Source organism: Tupaia chinensis, unplaced genomic scaffold (assembly GCF_000334495.1).
Source record: "Tupaia chinensis unplaced genomic scaffold, TupChi_1.0 Scaffold000065_1, whole genome shotgun sequence".
Taxonomy (NCBI): Eukaryota; Metazoa; Chordata; class Mammalia; order Scandentia; family Tupaiidae; genus Tupaia; species Tupaia belangeri.
Genome location: NW_006159523.1, coordinates 3,824,583 through 3,839,785, shown reverse-complemented (window position 1 = coordinate 3,839,785; position 15,203 = coordinate 3,824,583).

The window sequence follows — 15,203 nt, the reverse complement described above, 5'->3', positions numbered from 1 at the left end:
AAAGAGTAGGATGAAAAACCAGGATACACTGGGGCTTCTGGAGGGTAACCTAGGGAAAGGAATTCAGGCTAAGGCTAAATTCTGAGACACTGAGTTTTGTCATGAAGGGGTTGAATTTGAGGGAAAGGTACTAAGTGATAGTGAATAGGAGTTTGTTTATACTTAGGACTGGGATTTGTTAAAATGAGAGCTGTTTTCCTTTCTGAAAATTGCTCTGGCATGTGAAAGACAGGACTGTGACATCCTGATGTCTGGCATGGTCACAGCTGACTCAGCAATCCCCAGGAGTTTTTGCATGTGAAAACCTGCCAAAGTATGTCTGTAGCTATTTCATAAACACACAGAAATTTCATTGGTCCAAGTAATCCAGTGGGCAGGGTGGGGGAACCTCAAGAGGAAATGGCACTTTTAGGAAACTTTCTGTCATGGCTAATGCCTTTATAGGTTGGTTAAGAAATATCTTCTAGATTTTTCTGACTCTTATTTCCTCATTAGTTCATGGAGTTTTCTCAGCTTTACTAGGTCAGAAATCAAAGAGACCACTGCTGTCTCTTCCTTCTTACCAATATGTTCATACGCACGTCAACAGGGAAGCCTGTTAGTGGAGAAGATTCTTCAAGCATAAAATCACAGGATATGTGCCAATTACTGTATTCACTAATAATTCTCTCCATATATAAATATACATAGAGATATATATGCATCGAGTAACCTCAGAACAAGATTAATTAGTCTTCCTTTTTAGTTTTCACAGAGGGGAAAAAACACTAGTAAGGTTAAAAAGAAGTTAGGGGATGAGTCTCATATGTAAGTACTTTATGGAACACAGACAAAATGCTATCACCTCTACCCACCTCCCCTCCTCCTCTTCCCAGCACCGGCAGTACAGACACATACTTTATGCTTTTAATCAAACTTAACCCTGTCCTCCACTTGTCTTTTGTAACTCTCTCCCTCCTTCCTCTTGCATTCTTGTTCTCTCACCAAAGGACTTCAACATAGACTCTCCCTCTTTCTAGAACTGTCACTGCCTTCTCTTGCTTTGTCTGAAATACGGATTTTTCTCCTGTGACTCTATGTTCCTTGATGTTCTCCATGGTTATCTGCTCACTCCTCCAGCTTCATATCCTGAACCCAGGAACATGATCTTTCCAGTCTTACTACCTTTTCTAGCTACTGTTCATTCTCTGTCTTCAATGGCCTCTTTAAATTTTTTGGCCATGCAGGTATACCACTGTGTACCCATACACCATATTCTGTGTTGTGCCTTACTATTTACTAAGTAATCTCTCACTTTCCACTTTTCCATGGTTTTCTTCTTCATTTTTATTGCTTTCATTATTCTGGGTAGCTTCGGAGCTTTCATTTGATTAGCAACAAATGGTATAGCATTCTCATTCTATCTACATCTCAAACCTTCTAGTTGAATCTCTCTCCTCTTCTGTGAATTATCTATCTTTTGCCCTTTTGTTCATTGGAAACTTGGTAGTTTCTTATGTATTTAGGTATTCTTTTTTATAGAAACAATATTAATTATTATTGATGCTTGCTTATGGTGTGACAGTTGAGATGCAAAATTCTAGATAGATCAAGAAACGTGATTTCATGGGAGGGGTATATTCAGTTATACCCTTCATTCTCCTCTACCTCCTATGGGCGTCAGGAATCTAGTTGGGTTTGGTCATGATCTTGGTGAAGTCTGAGTGCTTAGTAACCTGACTCCCTCTCTGTTAGGGTTGCAAGGAAAGGGCTGCTTTACTCTATCAAAAGCTACAGATCTTATTGGGCAGCCTTTTCTATGACTGTGTCTGCTTTTCCTGGGTATTGGTCACTACTCCTCTCTTTGCCTTCAGGGTAAAGTTAGAATCACCTCTTCACTGTTGCTGGATTTTGAATGTTTCACCATCTGTGTTGCTTTCTCTTAGCCCTGAGTTACTTGTTTGATGATACGGTTAGTTTTCTGAAGGGACTCTTGTAATACAAAGGGATTTGTATCAGGAACTGCTATAGGAAACGGTCCTTCCAAAGGCAGTTCTGAGACTGGGTGCTCACATATTGAGAAGCACATGCTAGAAGACTGGACCCTGGTATTTGGCATATAGTGGCATCAAAGTATCACCAATATGAAGTGCAAGTGAAAGTCAAGGGCCTGTGACTGATTCTTAGTTGCTATGGTGACAGCAGTAATTATAAAGATTGTGGGCTCAGCTGCTTCCTTCTAATGGTTCTGGGAAACTGTTCCATCCAGAATTCTCAAAGCATTTTTCATAAATTTTGACGAGTAAATACTAATGCCATATGGGAGTTTACAGTGGAAAGATGCTTAATTTTTTTAGGTCAGAAAAAAAATGCACTTTTGAAACAATAAGATTCATACTAATGGGACCAGCAGTTAGCATAATGGCTGTGTCGCTGGACTCCCATGTAGTCAACCGCGGTTCGAGTCCTGGACTCGGTGGCTTAAACTCATGACAGGCGCGTGTGTGTGTGTGCCCAGGATCCTGAGAGGAGGATGTAGGAGGGGTGATTGTGGCCTGGCCATCCCTCTGGGAGGTGATTTCTCAGTTTCTGTCTCTTTCTGGTGAGCACACACGCCCTATAGCAAAAACCTCTCCAAAAAAAAGAAAAGAAAAAGATTCATACTAATACTGATAATTCTTGTGCAATGTGGAGGAAGAAAATTACTGATAAAATGCTCATGAGTAATTTACTGGTATAATTACTTTGGGAAAATTTGTCAATATCTGGTTATTTTGAGCAATTCTGTACTTAAATATATGCCCTACAGGAACCCAGGTACTATTAATGTTCAATAAGGCATGTATGAGGGCACTTTTGTCTTTTCTTTTTTTAATCATCTAAGGGTACGTGCTCACCAGAGAGAGAAAGTGAGAGTCAAAGAAACAGTGAGAGAGAGAAAAAGAGAGAGAGAGAGAGAGAGAGAGAGAGAGAGAGAGAGAGAGAGAGAGAACAAAAAAGAAAGAATGAAAGAAAGAGAAAGCACTCCGCAATGGGGTGTGGTCATTACACAGACTCTTCTTTATTTCTCCATCCCATCAGGATCTGAGGCATGCATGCACACATGACTAGCATGCTTTTCCAGCCTCCAGGGGTGAGAATTTGAGACTTAGCCATATAGGCTCCGACTCCCTTAACCACTAGGCTGGAGGCTGTACCATGTACTAAAGTGTTAACTGCTACATTCTTGGCAATGACAGAATTAGAAACAACTTTATATGTCAGAAATTAAGAAAAAAATTAAGCTGAGTTCACGTAATGTGGTATCCTAGAGTGAACATGAACTAAACAGATATTCATGTACCCCAAGTTATTTCTACATGTAATTGGGAGAGAGCAAGCTGGAAAGGATGTGTAGATATAATTTCTGTAAATATTTTAAAATATTGAAACAGTCCCCATAATAATATTATTTCTGCAATATATAATTTTTCAATATAGAAATGGAAATATGAACTTGTGTCAAATTAGGTAGTATGTTTGTACATTTCTTAAATTGCTTTCTAAACATTTAAAAATTTTAGAAGTTTTTCTTAATTGGTAAATAAAAATTGTATAGCTATATGGTGTAGAACGTAATGTTCTGATGTATGTATACATTGTCGAATGCAAAATCAAACTAATTAACATATACATGACCTTACATGTTTATCATTTATGTGTGTTTGTGTGCATGTGTGTGTGGTTTAGAATATTTAAAATTGATGTTCCTGGTCAGATGTGATGGTGCAGTGGTATGCAACACTCTGTGATGCTGAGGCCATATAGAAAAGCTTGAGTTCGTGTCTTGAGTTCTATCTGTGCATGCTGGGTGGATGTATGGGTGCGTGTGTGCTCATGATCCTGGCTGGCTGAGGCTGGGGAACTGGATCACAGAACAAAGACTCTGTTTGGGTTGACTCTCTCCCCTTTCCCTCCTTTCTCATAAAAGAAATAAGTAAATGAATTAAAAAAAAAAACCTTACTTTCTTTAGCAACTTTCAAGTATACAGTATATTGTTATATTAACTATAGTCACAGTTATATAAAAGATGAGAGGGTTTTAAAATTTTTTGAAAAAATAGAATTAAAGTGTAAGTTTTAGTGCAAAAATTTAAAAATATGTCCATAGCTTTTTTCATAATACAAATTTCCCATGAATTTTTTGAAGACCCCTTTTAGATCTCTTGAACTTATTCCTCCTGTCTAACTAAAATTTTGTATATTTTAAAAAATTTTACTATTATTATTATTTATACATTCAATCACTATACATCATTTAGATTGTAAAGAAATTTTACCCAGCATTATGTACACCTCAGACCAGCCCAACTGAGAATACTTTATACATCATCAATAGGTAATAAACCATATCTGTGTCCCACACATATCTTACCTCTCTATTTTTCCCCCCAAATTTTCTTTCTTACACTCTTCCCATCCCCAACTATCCTTCCACTTTGTCCCTAGTATCCATAACAATTTCAACTATCCTTCCACTTTGTCCCTAGTATCCGTAACAATTTTCAATGCTTTTATGTCCTCCAGTCTTTCAGTCTCTATCATAGAGTGTGCACAGTAAGTACATGTTAAGTGGAGAGATACAATGTCTCTGTTTCATAGCCTGACTTGCTTCACTCAGCAATAAATCTTCCATATTCATTCATTGTCTATCAAATGCCAGGTTCTTTTTTTAATGACTGAATACTATTCCATGGAGTATTTTACTTAGCATAATGTCCTCCAGATTCACCCATGTTATTGTAAATGACAAGATTTCCTTCTTTCATAAATTGGAATTGTATCTCATTGTGATATACACATTTTCTATTTCCATCTATCCACTGATAAATACTTGGGTTGATTCCACATCTTGACTATTTTTTTGGACAGGTTTTTGCCGTAGGGCGTGTGTGCTCGCCAGAAAGACAGAGACAGAGAGACAGAAAACGAGAAATCACCCCCCAGGAGGATGACCATGCCGCAATCCCTTCTCCTCCATTCTCCTCTAGGGATCTTGGGCACACATGTACACGCACATAGCATGAATTTAAGCTACCGGGTCCATGACTTGAACCACCATTGACTATATGGTGTCCTGACCCGCAGGACAGCCGAACAAGTTTCTGGAGGGAAGGAGTGAGAGACGGGACAAACAGCACGAAGAAAACACAGTGTTACAACTCTTCAGAATCGTCCATTTATTATGGGCCAAGGATCGTGGTTATATACACGTTGATGGGCCATGATTGGTTGCCTTATATGATAATGAAGGATTGTAGATTGACCAATCATAAGGTGCTGAATATGCAAATCTGAGGGATTCTAGGCTCCCCAATTGGTGAGCGCTATGGGTTTGTAGTCAATCAGAGTGTGGTTTTGAAGGGGAGCCAATTGTGGCTTTTGGCATTGTATGATTGTTTGCTCACTGAGAAATCGAAACCTAAAGATTTCCTTAAAATGGCAATAGTATAAGACTCATAAAATGGCCTTGGTGGACTCGCTGATGTGCAGTTTCCCACAATATGGGAGTCCAGTGACATAGCCATTTTGCCATCTGCTGGTCTCTCCACATCTCGGCTATTGTAAATAATGCTGCAATGATTATGAAGTACCAATAATCATTACACATACTAATTTTATATTTCTCGGATGTATATGTAGAAGTGGGATTGCTGGGTTATGTGGTAATTCTTTTTGTAGTGTTGTCAATGAAACGTCAAACTGTTTTCCATGATACTAATTTGTATTCCAAATAATATTGTCCAAGGATTTCCTTTTCTCTGCATCCTTACCAATATGTTCTACTGTTGGACTTATTGATAAGAGTCATTCTAAAAGGTGTGGGATCATATCTCATTATGATTTTAATTTGTATTTCCCTGGTTACTAGTGATGTTGAGCATTTTCTCATATATCTATTGGACAAAAATCAGCAATCACAAAAATCAGGTGCATGTTGGCCAATGAACAGACTAAAAAGGAAATTACAAAAACAAATGAATTTTTATAGTATCCAAAAGAATGAAATATTATGAATAAACTTAACTGAGGAAATAAAATATTAGTACACTGAAAACTACATTAATGAAAGGAACTTTAAAACACATAAATAAATGAAAAGAAGTAACATGTTAGTAATCGGAAGACTTAATATCGTTAAGACAATATTGCTCAAAGCTTTTCATAGATTTAATGCAATTTCTACTAAAATTCTACTTAATTTTGCAGAAATAGAAAAACCTATCCTAAAAGTCATATAAAACCTCAAGTGGGGCCAGCCAGAGTCATGGTGGTTAAAATACTGGACATGGACATGGCCAACCACAGTTCAAGTCCTGGACCTGGTGGCTTGCTTTCACACTCCTTCTCTCCCCTCTCCCTCCCCGCTTTCTGTCTGTCTCCTTCTGGTGAACACATATACCCCAATAGCAAACTTAAAAAATAATGAAAATTAAAAAAAAATTAAAAAGAAAACCTGAAGCACACTAAGGTTTTATATGATCAAATATTATTTAACAAAAATGATCTCAGAAAAGAACAAATATAGAAGGTTTGACACTTTCTTAATTCAACACATTACAAAGCTAGCTGCCATAATAAAAAGCAATGTGGTATTGGCATAAAGACAGAAATATAGACCAATGGAACAGAATAGGCAGTGCAGAAATAAATTCTTGTATATTATCAAATAATTTTGACAATGGTGCCAAGACCATTCAATGGGAAAAAGAGTCTTCCAATAAATGGTGCTGGGGAAACTAGATATCACAGGCAAAAGGAAGAGGTTAGACCCTTTCATTAATGTATATACAATAATTGACTGAAGATGAATTGGAAATTTAGACATGAGTCAAAAATGATTTTCTTCTAAAGTCTTAGAAGAAAAGATAGAGGAGAGGCTTTATGTCATTGGGTTGAGAAACAACTTTTTGAATATAACAACTGTAAACCTAGAACCAAATGAACACATAGATAAATGGAACCTCATCAATATTAATAACTTTTGTGTAACAAAGGACACTATCAATAGAGTAAAAAGCAATAGACAGAAAGGGAGAAAATATTTACTAATTACGTGTTTAATACAGGGTTAATATCCAAAGTAAAGTACTCTTACAGCTCCACAATAAGTAAGCAATTCAATTAAAAACGGGTAAGGAAATTCAATAGACACTTTTCCAAAGAACATGTAAAGATACTCAATAATCACATGAAAAGATGCCCAACATCAAAACAACAATGAGTACCACCTAACAACCATTAGGGTGACTACGATTTTAAAAAAATCAGTGGGGCCAGCAGATGGCATGGTAGTTAAGGCATTGGACTCCCACATGGCCAAGCACAGATCCAGTTCTGACTGGGTGGCTTGCTTTCTCATTTTCTCTCTCTCTCCCCCACCCCCTCAGTTTCTCACGAGTGCGCATGTCCTATAGCAAATAAAACAAAATAATATTAATAAATAACATGAAATAAATAATTCTTTTGAAAAATCAGAAAATAAGTAGTGGTAAGGATGTGGAGTAATTGGAATTCTTGTGCATTTCTGGTAGTATATGAATTAGTACAGCAGCTGTGGAAATCAGAATAGCATTTCCCCAAATAATTTAAGATAGGATTACCAGGGTCAACAGGTGGTTTAGTGGTTATGGTGCTGGACTTGCACATGGTCAACTGTGGTTCAAGTCCCAGATCTAGCAGCTTGAAACTCACACTGGGTGTATGTGTATGCATGCCCCAAATCCTAAGGGATTTGGAGAAGGGACTGTGGCATGACCATCCCCCCCTGGAGTGGTGGTGGTGGGGGTGATTTCTCGTAGCTTTCTGTTTCTCTGTCTCTCTCTTTGTTTCTGGTGAATGCACATGCCCTATAGAAAACAAACAAACAAAAACAAACAAAAAAACCAAATAAAAACAAAAACTCTCTTAATAAAAAATAGAATTACTATATGATCCAGCAATTTATATACACACACACACACACACCAATATTCATCGCAGCATTGTTCACAATAACCAAAGGTGGAAACAACCCAAATGTCTATTTGATGACTATATAAACAAACTATGATACACACACACACACACACACACACACACACACGTATACTACTCGGCCTTACAAAGGAATGAAGTTCTGATACACACAACCACACGGATGACCCCTGAAAATATAAGCCAGAGACAGAAGGAAAATATTTCGTGATTCCACTTACACAAGTGACCTAAAATAGTTGAATTCACAGAGACAGGAAGCAGAAGAGTGGTTATTATGGGCTGGTGGATGTAGAATGGAGAGACATTGTGTAAGGGGTACGTAGCTTCAGTTTGAGATGTGGAGAAGTCCTGGAGATGGATAGTAGTGGTGATGGCACAGTCTGTCTATATACTTAATGCTGCTTAATTGTACAATGCAAAATGGCCGAACTAGCTACCATTTCTTTTCTGTTATCTTTAATCCTTATTCGTGTTATAAGAAAAATAGCCAGTTAGGTAAAGCAGCATGTTACATAACTGATACTTTAAAATTTATCTAGGATGTTCCAATGAGTAAAATATTGAAATGATACGTTAGATAAAATCCATGGATTAAATTTTGCAATTTCTTTCAGGTATGGCGTGCATTATTTTATAAATATACAAAACTATTTTATCAAAGCACACCACAAAATACTTACTTACAGTGTAAGTAACCTTCATTATATCTCATTTATACAATGTTTAATGTATCAATATTCTATTAGGAAAATCTAAGACTTATGCAAATGTAGGAGAAATGATTTTTTAGAAGTACATTATCTGCTCAATCCTTGTATTAAGTGAAAAACCATAAAACTTTTTTTTTCTGCTTCATCTCAGTATGCAGCCCCAGTAAGAAACTTTAGCTTTTATGTTTATTAATTATTTATACAAATTTAAATTTTTATTTTTTTAGTTGCCTACAAACAACAAGTGTAGTGGTAACTGAACCCAGAGAAAATTTTAGAGCATTATAATCATGAGACATAAAAATATTTTATATTTTAACTCTTTGGGCATACTCTCATTGCATATCAGTGTGATAGGGTTATCAGTAAAATAGTTTCAAATATAAAATTATGCCACTTAGGAGAAAATTATTTGGTGGCACTGGAATGGAAATATCAGTTTGAAGTAAAAACAAATGATGTTAAAACCTGAATGTTAAAGGAGATTGTGTTTGTGTGTGTGTATGTGTGTGTGTGTGTGTGTGTTAGAGAGATTTTTGCTACCGGGCATGGGCATGAGAGAGACAAGAGACAGAAAGTGAGAAATCACCGCCAGGAGGTTTGGCCATGCTGTAACCCCTTTTACTCCATCCTCCTCCTGGGATTTTGAACACACACACCCCCCACACACACACAGACATGCTTGGTAGTGAGTTTCAAATCACCGGGTCTGGGACTCAAATTGTGGTCTACCACATGGGAGTTCAGCACCTCAACCACGACACCACCTGCTGGCCCCTCGTGTTTTTAATATGGATGGCACTAGGTCTCATGTGATTAGATTCTAGTGAATGTATTTAAAGAGCTAACCATTTTATTTCAATATAGCAACATTCACAACTTGTCGGAAATTATATTCTTTGCAACACTTTAAATTATGGATAAACTTTAGAAATCGTGAAAATGTACAAAAAAATCTAGATAGCTTAATGTGCTCCTAAGGAAGTTTCCACATCACTGTTTCAGGGGCCAGACCTGAGCTTCCTTGTGTTGTGTGGGTGTGCTGCGCTCTGTCACAACACCCTGATGGGTGCATCGCTAGTGACACCATGTGGCAGTGGCTGTCACAGCAACTCAATAATCCAAAATTTTGTAGGGACAAAGTACAATATAGGTTCCTGGTTTTTCTTCTTTAAGGCAAGAGCAAAACCTTTCATCTTCCTTTATACCCCACAGGGTAAACACCCTGGGCTTGTTCAGTTGTTAAGAGACGAAGGTGACTGCGGGAGCAATGATGTCATCAATGGAAAGGATCAGGATGGATGTAAGTCACTCCATCTGATGTCCACCGGTATGTGCTCTTATTCTTTACCTACTAAACTTTGATGGTCAGCTGTTCTTCCAACAGCGTTTCTTTTTATTATCTTGGGTCAATTTTTTCTCACATTCACCTCAAAGATTTATAAACTTCACGTCCTCTCTTAACTGTACTTATCCCATAACTTTATCATCTTTGATTGTCCATGCCTTCTATTTCACTAAGTAAAAGAGAATATTAATCTGGAACATCTTTGAATTTTCATCATCTTTTGTTTTTGCCATAGGGTATGTGCACTTTGCAGAGGGAGACAGAGTGAGGGAAATTGAGAAATCGCCCGCAGGGAATGGGCATGCTGCAATCCAATCTCCTTCATCCTTCTCCTGTCCTCTAGTCCTAATTTTCATTTTCTTAAGAACGTTACTTCATCAGTTACAAACTGTTTTTTTTTTTTTTTTTTTTAAGAGAGAGATATTTGCTATAGGGCACCTGAACTCGCTGGAAAGACAGAAAGATAGAAGTAACCTCCGGGGGATGGCCACACCACAATCCCTTCTCCTCCAGGCTCCTCTCTGGATTTTGGGGATGCATGCCCAACTTAAGTTTTAAGCTGCTAGGCCCAGGACTCCAACTGCGGGTGACAATGTGGAAGTCCAGCAGCATAACTATTACGCCATCTGCTGGTTTCAACAAACTTTTTCTAAAAGAGGCTTGAGAAACATGCTGGGTTGAGTACTTGTGTGTGTGCCCCAAATCCTGATGATGGAGGAATGGAGAAGGGATTACAGTGTGACTACGCCCCATTAGGAGATGCTTTCCTTCGCTCTCTATGGCAAGTGGACTTGCCCTCTGGGAGAAAAGAAAAGAAGAGAAAAGAAAACAAACAAAAGAAAACAAACAAAACATATCTCTTGTAGAAGCCTACCCTGGCCGAAATCGAAGACTCGTCCAGCCTTAAACAAATAAGCAAACAAATAAATAAACCTCTTTTTTTAAAACATTTCTTTCTTTTAAATTATTACTTAATTTTATTTATTGATTTTAATTTGACAGAGAGAGAGACACACAGAGAGAAATGAGAAAGCAAGCCACAAGGTCCAGGACTCGAACTGTGATCTGCCATGTGGGAGTGTCCAGCACCTTAACCACCACTCTATCTGCTGATCCGCAATAAACCTCTTTCTTATAGCCAATCCATATCGACATATTTCTTGTCTTGTCATTTAAGTTTTCAAGTTTATATTCAATATCTCCATTACTTAACAACTATAATCTGAATTTTTCTTAGACACTTAATGGTGCAGCTTTTCTTTAAGTTCACCATGTGGTTTGTGAGAAGGGATTCTCCATGTGTGGTCTATAGATCCCCTAAAAGTTCATGAGGCCACAAGGCCAAAACTAGTTTTCTGATATTATTAATATTATTTGCTTGTTGTATTATATTGTGATCTGCGGTGATAATGCAAATACGATGGATATAGTTACTGACAATTTAGCATGAAGCAGGACATTGGGTCAACACTGGTTTATAGTCATGGATCCCCCACTTACACCAAAATGCCATTTTCTACTTTTGAAAGTTCTTGATAAAGAAGTAAAAGTTGTATATTAACTCTTGGTCCTTCAGTAGACATCTTGTACTATTTGGTGTGATAAAATGGAAGGTATCCATGAAACAGCTTTTAGAAATTTTGAAATAGATGGGGTCAGCAGTTGATGCAATGGCTATGTCACTGGACTCCTAGATAGTCAACCGTAGTTCAAGTCCCGGACCCAGTGGCTTAAACTCATGCTGGGCACGTGTGCGTGTGTGCCCAAGATCCCAAGAGGAGGATGGATGAGAAGGGATTGTGGCATCACTACCCCCCCCCACACCCACACCCTTGGGGATGATTTCTCACTTTCAATCTCTCTGTCTCTCTGGCGAGAACATGTGTCCTGCAGCAAAACCTCTTCAAAAAAAAATTTTTTTTTTAAATAGTTATTGTTTTACAGGAAGTTGCCAGAAAATGTTTAAAGAGGTTTTGGGGACTCTTCCACTGCTTTCCCCCAGTATTTACATTTTGTATAACCCTACTACAAAAAGAAAAACCAGGAACCTGACATTGCTATAATCCAAAAGGCTCTTGAGAGTAAGAGAAGACACCTGTTCAGGGATTAAATGGTGAATAGGAATTCAGCAAGTGGGTAAGTCTGGGAGGTGAAGTGTATTACAGCAGAGGGAGGAGAGATGTGAATATGTCAGGGAACAGCATATAATTGTATTTTACCAGAGCAAAAAATGAAAAGAGGGGATCACGTGGAAGATGAGATTGGGAATGGAAGGTTGTCCAATGATAAAGGCCCACTGTCCCATAATGGAGGCCCAGGCCCAAGGAGTTCAGGATGACTCACAAACGTCTTCCTGAAGGACCTGGAGAGCTATTGCAGGATTTTATGCAGGTGAGAGGCATGACTGGATTTGTATTTCAGAATGACTGAATTCCTCTAAAAATCCAAGAACCTATAGCAGGAAGCCCATTAGGAATATTTACAATTGTCTAGGCCAAGAAATTTTGAAATAATGCAATAGATGAAGGAATAAATGAGAAGAGAAATTCCCCAAATATTTAAGAAGCAGAAACTACTAGGCATGCTAATTGATGAGGGAGGTAGAAGAAAGAGAGGAGTTCAGGATGACTCACAAACTTCTGACTGAAGTGGCAGGATTTAATTACAGGGCTATTCATCCACACATTCATTTTGGGAATGGCTTTTGAGTTTGGCTTTTCAAAGGTTTTACTGGTATAGTCTGGTGAAGTCATCAGGTGACAGATACAAGTTTGGGTGTCATCGACTGCAGAGGTTAAAATCGTGTGAGTGGTTGACGTCATCTAGAGAGAAGACATGATGTGTTAAAAGGGGAGCCACGGATGGAGACTAGGAGAAAAATAAGGTGGTGGAAAAGAGGAAGAAAGTTAAAGTAGCAACTGAGAAAGATGAGAGAAGACAAAGGAAAACCAAGAGAGAGAAATCTGCATGTTAAATTTAGTGGAAATGTATTCTCCTGCTACTGTCCCCAAATCCCCGAAAACCATTAGTCTATTTTCTATTTCCATAACTTTGACATTTCAATAATGTTATATAAATAGAAAAATCATGCAGTATATAACCTTTGGGGATAGGCAAGTTTTCAGTCAGTGTAATTACCTCAAGGCTTATCCAATTGTATATATCAATAGTTCTTTCATTTTTTTTTAGTGCTGAATAGTATTCCATGTAAAGGGGCAGCAAAATTCTCCCTCCATTTCTGTAGGTTCTTGGCTAAGTCTTATAGTTAAATTGACTATAATAGATTCACAGGAGAAAGGCATACACATTTATTGATATAAGTTTGACACAGCATGGAAATTTGGGGAATGAAGACCCATAGAAGCAGTTACAGTTAGCTAGGTATATACTGAATTGAAAAAAATATAGTAAGTTGTGAAGGAGCAACTAAATTATGGGGGGAAGCTTAAAGGATAAAAGTAATTTCAACAAGGTCTGTACAGAACTCTTTTAGTCTCAACTTCTCATCCTTGAGGATAAGAATGTTATTTCTTATACAAGGAAGGTGTGTTTCATGTGGGAATTTCATCTGTTTTTAAGAAACGGCACAAAGGGCAGAAAGATCTTGCACTTGCTGTTTTTCAAGCACCTTTAATTTAGACTGTTGGTAGGTTGGAGTGTATTTTACCTCCTTCACATGGGTTCTCCTCAGTGGTGTTACCTGACCACCTGCTACCTCCTCACAGAACACTTCCCTGGTTGATAATTGCTAGTAGCACTTCCAATTGTTTCTCATGCCAGTGGATCATCTGAACTTACAGAGGGGCTGCTGTTCACCTGGTGGGGTGGGGGCGGGGGAAACAAGCCTACCTGGCTGCTTCCTATTGTCACACGGTGCTGCACCTAGGTCCCTTCTTCTGCTGGGTGAGGGACTAGAAGGGGCCTTGCTGCCGTGTTGTTCCTTCAGTCCTGGGGTCAGATGTAGGTATGCCTGCCTTTTTTTCTAGCACTTTCAGTCTTCTCTTGGTTGTTCCTTGAATAATTTCTGAGGCTCATATTTGTGTTACTCAAAGAAGATCAGGGGAAAACAAGGGCACCCTATCCTGCCTGGTCTGGAAGTCACTTCTTCACTTTTAAAAACCAAATACACAACATGACAGAAAATCTTTTTTGTTTTCTTATTTTGTTTTCAGCATGGTAATGTTTAAATGAGAAGACTACCCCAGAATCTCATACAGGGCCTGCTGGGTTAGATAGAGGCAGCTGTCAAAATAAAGATGGATTGAACCAGCAGTTAGCGTAATGGCTATGTTGCTGGACTCCCACGTAGTCGATCACGGTTCGCATCCTGGATCTGGTGGCTTAAAACTCATGCCGGGCGCGTGTGCGTGCGTGCCCAAGATCCCGGGAGGAGAATGGAGGAGAAGGGATTGCGGCGTAACCATCCCCCCTGGGGGGGGTGATTTCTCGCTTTCTGTCTCTATGTCTCTCTCTGTCTGTCTGGCGAGCACACACACCCTATAGCAAACACCTCTCAAAAAAAAAAAATAAATAAAGATGGATTCAGAATATCAAGGTGAAGAGATTTTGTGGCCAAGGTAGATACCAAGCTCTAGCTGATTTCAGTCCTAGCTCAGCTCCCAACCAGCATGTGTAGCTGTGCCAATTCTTTTTTTTTTTGGAGAGGTTTTTGCTTTAGGGCACCTGTGCTCACCAGACAGAGAGAGAGACAGAGAGACAGAAAGTGAGAAATCACCCCCCAGGGGGGATGGCCACGCCGCAATCCCTTCTCCTCCATTCTCCCCCCGGGATCTTGGGCACGCACGCACACGCGCCCGGCATGAGTTTTAAGCCACCAGGTCCGGGGTGCGAACCGCGGTCGACTACGTGGGAGTCCAGAGACATAGCCATTACGCTAACTGCTGGTCCCGGCTATGCCAATTCTAAGCTTCCTGGTTTTTCCTATAAAATGAGCAGCTTGGCCTAAGTGAGGAGTCCCTGTCAGCTGTCGTTATCTATAAGCTGAAATCCATCCTTCTCGCATTCAGCTAAGTGAGGGTGATGGGCCAAGTTCTTCCAGAAATTTCTCCTGGCAGTTGAGGCCATTAGGTGGAGGGAAGACAGGAAATAGAGACCAGTTCTGGGCGTGTCTGCTTGCACCAGAGCCA